General features: G+C 41.5%; 1 protein-coding gene across 5 annotated transcripts in view; it reads right to left on the minus strand.

Annotated features, from left to right (window-relative positions):
• Window positions 1-10,113, minus strand: part of LOC123766297 (mechanosensory protein 2) — a 563,765-nt gene that overhangs the window by 359,933 nt on the left and 193,719 nt on the right. The gene's annotated exons all lie outside the window — the stretch shown is intronic.

Here is a 10,113-nt window from a genome sequence, read left to right on the forward strand (position 1 = left end):
TATGAAAAAATGTCACACATTTCTTGGGATAATCATATCAAATTATGATTAAATACATATTATAAAAATATCACAAACTAATCAATATTCCATGCGCATGGAGGGGGGGAAATATTTTTTGCAAAATGTATATTTTTAATATAATATATATACACTCCCTAGTTTTTAACACGCACAGAATTATTACGACTGGTATGTCTATTAATTAATACTCTGGTTCTAGTGCTGTTAATTTCTCCACTGTTGTATAACCAGCCGACCATTATCTCAAGTAGTCCTGGAACACCGAGCGAGACGAGCGAGAGTGTCTCGAGGATGGAAGGAAAAACACATTAAAAGATCAGCAGTAAAATAATAACCCTTAATCGAGTGAGGCAAAAATTGATCCTGGTCCAAACACATAAAAAAATTGGTGATTGAGCTGAGTGTAGAATTTATGTGTGTGTGTGTGTGTGTGTGTGTGTGTGTGTGTGTGTGTGTGCAGAGGCGGAAATGAGTGGAAGTGGGGAATGGGGAGATGGGAGAGGATCAGGAGGATAAGGAAGGGAAGAAAGAATACGAGAAAATTGAAAAAGGAGGAATTAGAGTTGTTAAGAGTGAGTAAGAGTAAGGGACAAACAGCAGCAGCAGAAAAAACAATAACAGGAGCGGCAATAGCAGCTGCACCACCACCACCACCACAACAATCACCATCACCACCACAACCACCATCACCAGCAACCACCGCGCCGGGACAGGCCGGCAGGCAACCTGTTGACCTAAGACACAACTTCCGCCCTCACGGGCTCCGCCAACTCCTAGACCAAAACGTCGTTAACATTTGTATTCCACATGTAGTAAATGTAAGCTCCACTTTACAGTCTCCTGAGGCCGCCAAGACTCTTGTCTCAGTCCTTAACCACAGTTGATGGGCCAGAACCTTCCCTCCACGCTATCAAAACAATATGTTTCGCACTTTTGTTGCTTTTATTTAACTGTCCCAATAAAGTTTCAAGAAAATTAAAACTTTCAAAATTATTGTACGTAATTGAGACAGGATACGAAACACTACAGTATGTGGGGTGAAATAGTATTAAATCGTTCGATGGACACCCAAATGGGTCAGCAACGGGACTCACAGTGAATTAACGGAACGCATAGTGAAATAAGAGATCCCACGGTGAAATAAGAGATCCCACGGTGAAATAAGAGATCCCACGGTGAAATAAGAGATTCCACGGTGAAATAAGAGATCCCACGGTGAAATAAGAGATTCCACGGTGAAATAAGAGATCCCACGGTGAAATAAGAGATCCCACGGTGAAATAAGAGATCCCACGGTGAAATAAGAGATCCCACGGTGAAATAAGAGATCCCACGGTGAAAGAACAAACCCAACGCCTGAACCCCCAAGAGAATGTCGACATCCACTCTGCCTGTACTCATCTAATTGTGCTTGCGGGGGTTGAGCTCTGGCTCTTTGGTCCAGCCTCTCAACCGTCAATCAACAGGTGTGCAGGTTTCTGAGCCTTGTGACCCTGTACTTGTGGGTCCTGCCCCCCGTACAAGCCGTAGCCTCGAGAGCCTACCGGGGAATTATCCTTCTCCACCAGTCAAGACGCCCAAGTTCTCACCCCACCAACAAAAAAGTTCTGGTTTTGTTGCACCTCGCTTGTAAAATCTGGTGTTTATTATTTTCACTTCCCTTTAATGTCCATTACCTATGCGTCATAAACCGGCGAGAGCTTACGGACTGCTGGTTTGCGAATGGTGCAAGGGGCAGAAATATTGCGTTGGGTAATATGCGGTTATCACTTATAAATACGCCATTATTACGCATAGATGCGTGTGAAGCCAGGAACAGCTGATGTGCTTAATTGCGTACGCACCTGCGGCATCTCGCAGGTTACCAACGCATGTATTACTCGCGTAGGTAGACCCTATGAGGGTCATTCTCCTATGACCCTCATCCTCCTATGAGGGTCATTCTCCTATGACCCTCATCCTCCTATGAGGGTCATAGGAGAATGTCTGGACGACTAGACAGAGGCAGAAGGTCGTTTAGAACGCTAATGCGAGTCCTCCATTGAGCCTGAAAACATGGTATGTGATATATAATGTTATTGGCGCTGATCGGTAGTTAAGAGGTTCTCACGAACCAGGCAGTGTTATGGTCTGGTTGGCATAACGAGATTACTACAGACTTATGGGGCCTCCAGTCGTTAAGGAAGGCTGAGGGGGGCCCAGGATATCATGGGCTGAGGGCCCAGGATATCATAGGCCGAGGGCCTCAGATATCATGGGCTGAGGGCCACAGATGAGATGGCTGGCTTCACCTTGATTCGATTTCGGACGATCATTTATCAAGACGAAATGCGGTAATTTGACCCGAGCTGCTGGGGTTATGGGTCCCTCCTGCAGCTGCTGGGGTTATGGTTCCCTCCTGCAGCTGCTGGGGTTATGGGTCCCTCCTGCAGCTGCTGGGGTTATGGTTCTCTCCTGCAGCTGCTGGGGTTATGGTTCCCTCCTGCAGCTGCTGGGGTTATGGTTCTCTCCTGCAGCTGCTGGGGTTATGGTTCTCTCCTGCAGCTGCTGGGGTTATGGGTCCCTCCTGCAGCTGCTGGGGTTATGGTTCTCTCCTGCAGCTGCTGGGGTTATGGTTCCCTCCTGCAGCTGCTGGGGTTATGGTTCTCTCCTGCAGCTGCTGGGGTTATGGTTCTCTCCTGCAGCTGCTGGGGTTATGGGTCCCTCCTGCAGCTGCTGGGGTTATGGTTCTCTCCTGCAGCTGCTGGGGTTATGGTTCCCTCCTGTAGCTGCTGGGGTTATGGTTCTCTCCTGCAGCTGCTGGGGTTATGGTTCTCTCCTGCAGCTGCTGGGGTTATGGTTCCTCCTGCAGCTGCTGGGGTTATGGTTTCCTCCTGCAGCTGCTGGGGTTATGGTTCCTCCTGCAGCTGCTGGGGTTATGGTTCCCTCCTGCAGCTGCTGGGGTTATGGTTCCCTCCTGCAGCTGCTGGGGTTATGGTTTCCTCCTGCAGCTGCTCGGGGACCTCAATCCGCCTAAGTACAAATTTCCTTTTCCCGACAACAGGAATTTTTGTTTGATGCAACTTTTTCAATATTATGTTTGCACATCAAATCGCAAATTAGTTTGATAATTGCTTAACAAAAATATAGATTGATGATTAGGTTAATGAAATTTTATTAATTAACAAAATATGGTAATTCCAACACTTGCCACAAGCCGGGTAATATATTTAACGAATTAACATTTTAACAAGAGACGTCACTCTGGTGTACACTTATCACCATTTCTGCCCATTCTATTGCTCTTGATGGGTTAGTTTAGCTTTGCATCATCAGAGGTCCTATAAAATGCTGATTTTGGAAAGCTTCATTGTGAACGGAGGAAATACTTAAGACGTATCTTGAGACCCTAGAGCGGAGAGCTTCAATTTGCCGTGCCTCTGTATTGATTACAAATTCACTTGAATCAATATTCGAGTGAATATATAATCAATGCTTCGAGCATACATTTGTTTGATGGTTCTCCATTGACCCAGAGGGAAGATAGCAGACCTGTTAGATAACTAATAGTTACAGTTAGGCAGCAATCATCACACTCCCTCCTTCATCGCTCTCGATGATTCAGGATTACTTAATGGTAGGTCTGCACATCTCCTGTACCAGGTAAGTACGACGGACTCACCATTGATCGTCTGAGACGATCAATGGTGCGGTGGTCACGGTACTGTGTACGTTTAAAGGTGATCCTTAACGTCATGGGTTCGAATCCTGGCCGAATTATTTAGAATCCTTAGTTATCTGTAGTTTGCGAGTTTTTGCAGCCCACCTCTCTCACACACACATTTTATATATATATATATATATATATATATATATATATATATATATATATATATATATATATATATATATATATATATATATATATACCATACATAAACCAAAACACAGGAGTATAACACTCAGGGCACCGGAGAACTTTCCTGGCAGCTTAGAAGTATAAAAATTCTTAACTTGTCAACTCACAAGTTAGCAGAGCTAATGTCTTCTTTTCCTTAAACCCTCCAAAACCTCGAGTCATTTTCTCCCTACTAAAACTGGCTTATAATGAGGTGTGACGCAAACTTGAGCCAGCGGCTTAATACACACTGTGGGAGGAAGAAGCTCCGTGGGAGGACCAAGATATGTGGGAGAACGAAGATATGTGGGAGGAAGAAGCACTGTGGGCAGAGGGGAAAAAAGGCTTAGGGGAAGAAAGTAGACTAATGGGGAGAATGAATGTTACTGAGAAGAAAAGCTGAGGTTCTTTTGAATTTGAAGACAAAATGCAATAACCAATCAGGTGAAAGATTAACAGTTAATGCCTAAAGCCAACAACACGTCTTCATTAACAAATTAGCCATACACACTACCTAGACATTTGAAGTGACCAATCAACTATAGGTTTGCAGCACCTTGGAGAACTTTCTTAATTAGAAACAAAAATCAGCTATAAAATAAGTTCTTCAAACTACTTCCTCTACCTTTCTTCAGGTAGTTAGAAACTTCATTAACTTGCGGCACTTAAGTGGGCAGGCAGGAAAGTGGCTCCAACTTCCACCTAGTACAGTTTAAAGACAGATAATTAGCACTGAAACCAAGTCCAAATAACCAGACTTTCCTTAAGTTGGTCCTTCACTTCCACTTAAGGCTGGCGGAAGGAAGGCCAAGACTTTCTCTTGAGTTATAACTCACATCTCCAGACTATTTGGCCAGGGCTCTCAAAGCTCAGGGTTGCTGACGTATTTACTGGTGAAGTTGCGGACCCTGTCGTTCCTCGTATGCAAATGAGGCATTGGTCAAGAAGGAAGGTTTTATATTAATGCTTAGAAGAAACTCTTAAGAATGTTCGTATATATATATATATATATATATATATATATATATATATATATATATATATATATATATATATATATATATATATATATATATATATTATATATATATATATATATATAATATATATATATAATATATATATATATATATATATATATATATATATATATATATATATATTTTTATATATATATATATATATATATATATATATATATATATATATATATATATATATATATATATAATCAATGCATATCTGTATACAATTGTATGTATTTATGTGTGTGTGCAAAATTTGCCTTCATCCATCGCCTAAAGTTCCCTGACATATCCAGAGTATATACCAATAAACCTTTTGGGGGGATGTGCATACGAGTGTATATATATATATACAATACACAGATACACCACATGGGTGGTTGAGGTTGAGTCTCACGAGTCCCCACTGAAAACTGTACACAAGTACACATGTACACAGCTGCTCACTCGCCGTTGCTTACATTAACCATGAAATTAACTCATTTAACAATAATGGTACAAGGAAGCTTCATCTTACACGACTTTCTTATCGCTTCGCACCATACAGGCGAGAAAATGTTATATCCGTACGTGCCTCAGTCACAAAAGATGATGAACCAAGCTGATAAACTAAGGAACCCAGCAAGAAGGCGAGAGTGCTTTGAAACTAAGCAGACAATTGACAGTAGCAGCTTAGAAATACAGCATACAAAGAAGAAATGCTTAGAAACTGAACAGACAACTGAGAGGAGATTAGAAGCCCACAATGCAACCGAGAGATGATTACAAACCAAGCAGGTAAACGAGGAGTTTAAAACCTAGGATACAAGCGAGAGGGTCTTAGAAACCCCAGCGAGAGGAGCCTAAACTCAGTAGACAAGCAAGAGAAGCCTCCAACCCAGCAGGCAAGTATGGGAAGCACACATTGCTATCATACCTGGGCTGGCTGGTCTGGTGGGCTCTGCTGACCCGTGTAAGCTTAGTTCAGCTTTAGGGAACCTAACTCTCAGATTACCCGGAGCCTTTGAGGTAACATCTGCCATGACACGTCCTCCACAACCCTCATTCTGATGCGCTAATGAATTTAATTATCAATAGGGGATGAAAACTATAAATTTAGATATGTTTCAATACCGTTATCAGTAGCGCATACTAATAATTACCAGACTTCATATTTCTTATAATTAAATATGCATATTTATGTGAGGGTTTCAATCCACAGAGAGAGAGAGAGAGAGAGAGAGAAAGAGAGAGAGAGAGAGAGAGAGAGAGAGAGAGAGAGAGAGAGAGAGAGAGAGAGAGAGAGAGAGAGAGTCACTCTGGTGGGGAGGTACCCCCCCTTCAGGGTTCATTAGCAGTTCCGCTTGTGGAATAAAATTTCTATAAAGAATCCTGGAAATCAAAACCGCCCAAAATATACAGACGATTTTTTTTATTGAGCGGTGGTGGGGGGGGGGGCGAAGGGGGAGGTGGGAGAAGATGGGGAAAAAGAGAGTGAAACACCGGGTAGGGAGAGTATACCTGCAGGAAGCATCATAAGCACATGTTTCTTTTGCTGTTATATTTACCGGACAATGTTCGGTGGGTGTGACGACGTCTGAGAACGAAAACGAAAGACGTGACAACATGAAATGTCAGAGACGAAAAAGACGAACATAAGAGGTGAGGCAATGCAAGAGAGAGAGAGAGAGAGAGAGAGAGAGAGAGAGAGAGAGAGAGAGAGAGAGAGAGAGAGAGAGAGAGAGAGAGAGAGAGAGAGAGAGAGAGAGAGAGAGAGAGATACACACATACACACACACACACCCTTTCCCTGGCAGCGCCCAACAAGCAAACTGTAAACATCAGGCCATATTCTTCGTCGGTGCAGTAAAACATTTACGCTTCGCATGTAAACAAAAGCACCCGCAAGTGTAAACTTTAATTTGTTAGTTTAGTTGTAAATGTGTTTGATTATACAACCTCTCTCTGTCGTCCCTGTCAGCTAAGCTGTGAGTTTGGTTGATTATACAACCTTTCTCTGTCGTCCCTGTCAGCTTAGCTGTGAGTTTGGTTGATTATACAACCTCTCTCTGTCGTCTCTGTCAGCTTAGCTGTGAGTTTGGTTGATTATACAACCTCTCTCTGTCGTCTCTGTCAGCTCAGCTGTGAGTTTGGTTGATTATACAACCTCTCTCTGTCGTCCCTGTCAGCTTAGCTGTGAGTTTGGTTGATTATACAACCTCTCTCTGTCGTCTCTGTCAGCTTAGCTGTGAGTTTGGTTGATTATACAACCTCTCTCTGTCGTATTTATCAAATTAGCAACAAATGTCATTCGTTATACAGGCTCTTCCTGTCGTTTTTGTCTGATTAGCATCAGTCTCGTCAGTCTTGCGACTACTGCAAAGGGAAGTATTCCTTGGGATGTAGAAATATATACCTTGGGCTGTAGGGATGTATACCTTCTACGAGTTTCTGCTGGAGACCTCCGTGTACTGTTCTTGTTTACCGGTAGTGGCCGGACCTTCCACTAAAACTGCCCTCCTGTGGCAACTATTTATCAATTTATTTATTTAAACGATTCTTCGCGGCGGGGATCGTATTCCAGGGACCTGCCCGAAACGCTACGCGTACTAGTGGCTGTACAAGAATGTAACAACTCTTGTATATATCTCAAAAAAAAAAAAAAAAAAAAAAAAAAAGTACAAAAAATGTGCAGGCAATGAGTCACAATAACGTGGCTAAAGTATGTTGACCAGATCACACACTAGAAGGTGAAGGGACGACGACTTTTAGTGTGTGATCTGGTCTACAAAAAATGTACTGTTGGACCCTCCAAAAAGTCCACGTTTCGTATTACAACCACACACCAAAAAGTGTACAATCAAGGATCTCTTAGGTCTAAATAATCCTATGCTGGATATATGCCACTTTAGGTCTAATTTAGTAAATATTTGTGCTATAATAGGCTTAGGAAAGTTTAGGTTTGGTTGTTTTGTTTGTGCCAGTTACATGTTTAATAGTACAAAATGTGTAGTATTCGGGGGCAACAGTCCATTTTTGTACGTTCGACAAATAGTTGCAATAAATTCCTTGATTTTTTCATGACAGGTTGGTACTGTCGACCTTGTGGATGCTGTGTACCCTGATTTTACTAATTTGCATTTCGTGATACATACTGTATGTATGTATGTATTGTATTGTACTGAACGTATTGTATTACATATACAATATGCGACCAAACCAAAGGTACAATATTCACAACGTCTTTCGCTTTAAACTTTGCGAAGTTATATTCAGATGTGTGACTTAATATCGATGCTCTTTTATTGGCGCATAATTTCAGCCAATCACGATCAATTGGGGCGACACTGATGCGCGGTTTCCACCAATCAGAAGAAATTTGAAAATAGCGATACAATTTTCACCAATCCCAGACAACTTTGTGACAGCAGGATCACCGTTCGCTAAGCTACGATCTCACTGTATACCGTGGGAGGAAGAAATTGGAATTTTAGTTTACTGATGAGTTTACCGGCATTGGCAGTCATCAGTTCTCAAAATTGGCAAGCTGGAAATTTATCATAGTGACGAAATAAAGAAATGTTAGAAAATTCTCCTGTTTATAAGTCAAAATCTGAATTGTTTCTTTGCCATATTTATTAATAAAATCTATTTTTTGCCCATATCCATAATAGTGTGTTTGTGTAATTATATATTTTATATACCAAATTAGCCTCCATAATTTGCACAATTCAAACATTTTAGAAAGACCATTATTTATATAATAAAAAGTCTTAAATATATATTCTTATCACTCCACTTATTTACACCGTTCGATAATAGCTTTAATAGCTAAAATGTCCACGAAATTTACGGACAATGCAGCTCATTACAACAAAACAACCTCATTCATTATACACAAACACCCGTTTGTGTATAATGTTTGTGGCTCGGGGCCTCGCTGAGTGAGACGAAGTGCCTGGCACCGACACTTGAGTGAAGTGCATCGGCCGTTCCTAGCATTTCCTTGGCACTCTCAATACAATCAATTTTAACCCAATTAGACACAGAGAGATGGTGGAGGAGGTGTGCCATGTTCGGACATGGGTACCTATTTGAATTTGGGACACGTAACATGGTCTAATCAAGGCTGAGGCTGTGGTGTACGTGAAGCCTATGTAGCTCTCACAGTCTCTCTCTCTTACTCTCTCTTACTCTCTCTTTCTCTCTCCTCTCTCTCTCTCTCTCTCTCTCTCTCTTTCTCTGTATTTACCCTTTATATGCGTCTGTGTTCTCATTGGTCTCAGTTTAGCTAGTGTCACTTATGTCAACATGTGTGCTTCTGAAGTTACCAGTTGTGTTACAAACTCACCAACTTGCGAATCAAACACAAACACCAGAAATACAAACATCAAACAAACACAGTTAACGTGAGCAAACATCAACATAAAGGCATCAAAACACACACACACACACACACACACACACACACACACACACACACACACACACACACACCAAGTATGAATGCATTTCAACTTGAACACAACCTACACTGTCCCACTAAGCCCAGGAAGAAGACCAAGCTGGTCCCGACTCTTACCACGACTCTCACCGCTAAGAGCCGGAGCTCGCCTACGCTCTCTCATTGCTTGCCTGATCCACACGTGTTTGAATTCTGTTGGACACGTTGGATTAAGACGAAGAGAATGAAAGGACGAGCCGGGAGACATTCGGGAAGCGGAAAGATAGGAGAAGTTAGGTAGTGAGAAGGAGATAGGGAGGGGAAGATGAGTAAAGATAGTATAAGAATGAAGGAAGAGGAGGAGATGGAAGAGAGGTCAGGGGATGGTGTAAGGAAGTGACGTTTATGTAAGGCGGCTGGCTAGCTGGCTCTACTCGTGCCTGGTAAAATTCATCGAGTTGAGAAAGAAATCCGAATGTCTGTCTGTGCATATATTATGTATGTAAATACTGCGTTCTTTGGTGGGTGCTTTAGTAGTCATTTCATATATATATATATATATATATATATATATATATATATATATATATATATATATATATATATATATATATATATATATATATATATATACATATACATATATATATATATATATGACAATGTCAGACCACGGAGGAAAAATGAAACAGGAAATTTCCTTAAGTACTTTCGTATATTAAATACATCTTCAGAAGGTCCTTCTGAAGATGTATTCACCTTCT

Source organism: Procambarus clarkii, chromosome 9 (assembly GCF_040958095.1).
Source record: "Procambarus clarkii isolate CNS0578487 chromosome 9, FALCON_Pclarkii_2.0, whole genome shotgun sequence".
NCBI classification, from domain to species: domain Eukaryota; kingdom Metazoa; phylum Arthropoda; class Malacostraca; order Decapoda; family Cambaridae; genus Procambarus; species Procambarus clarkii.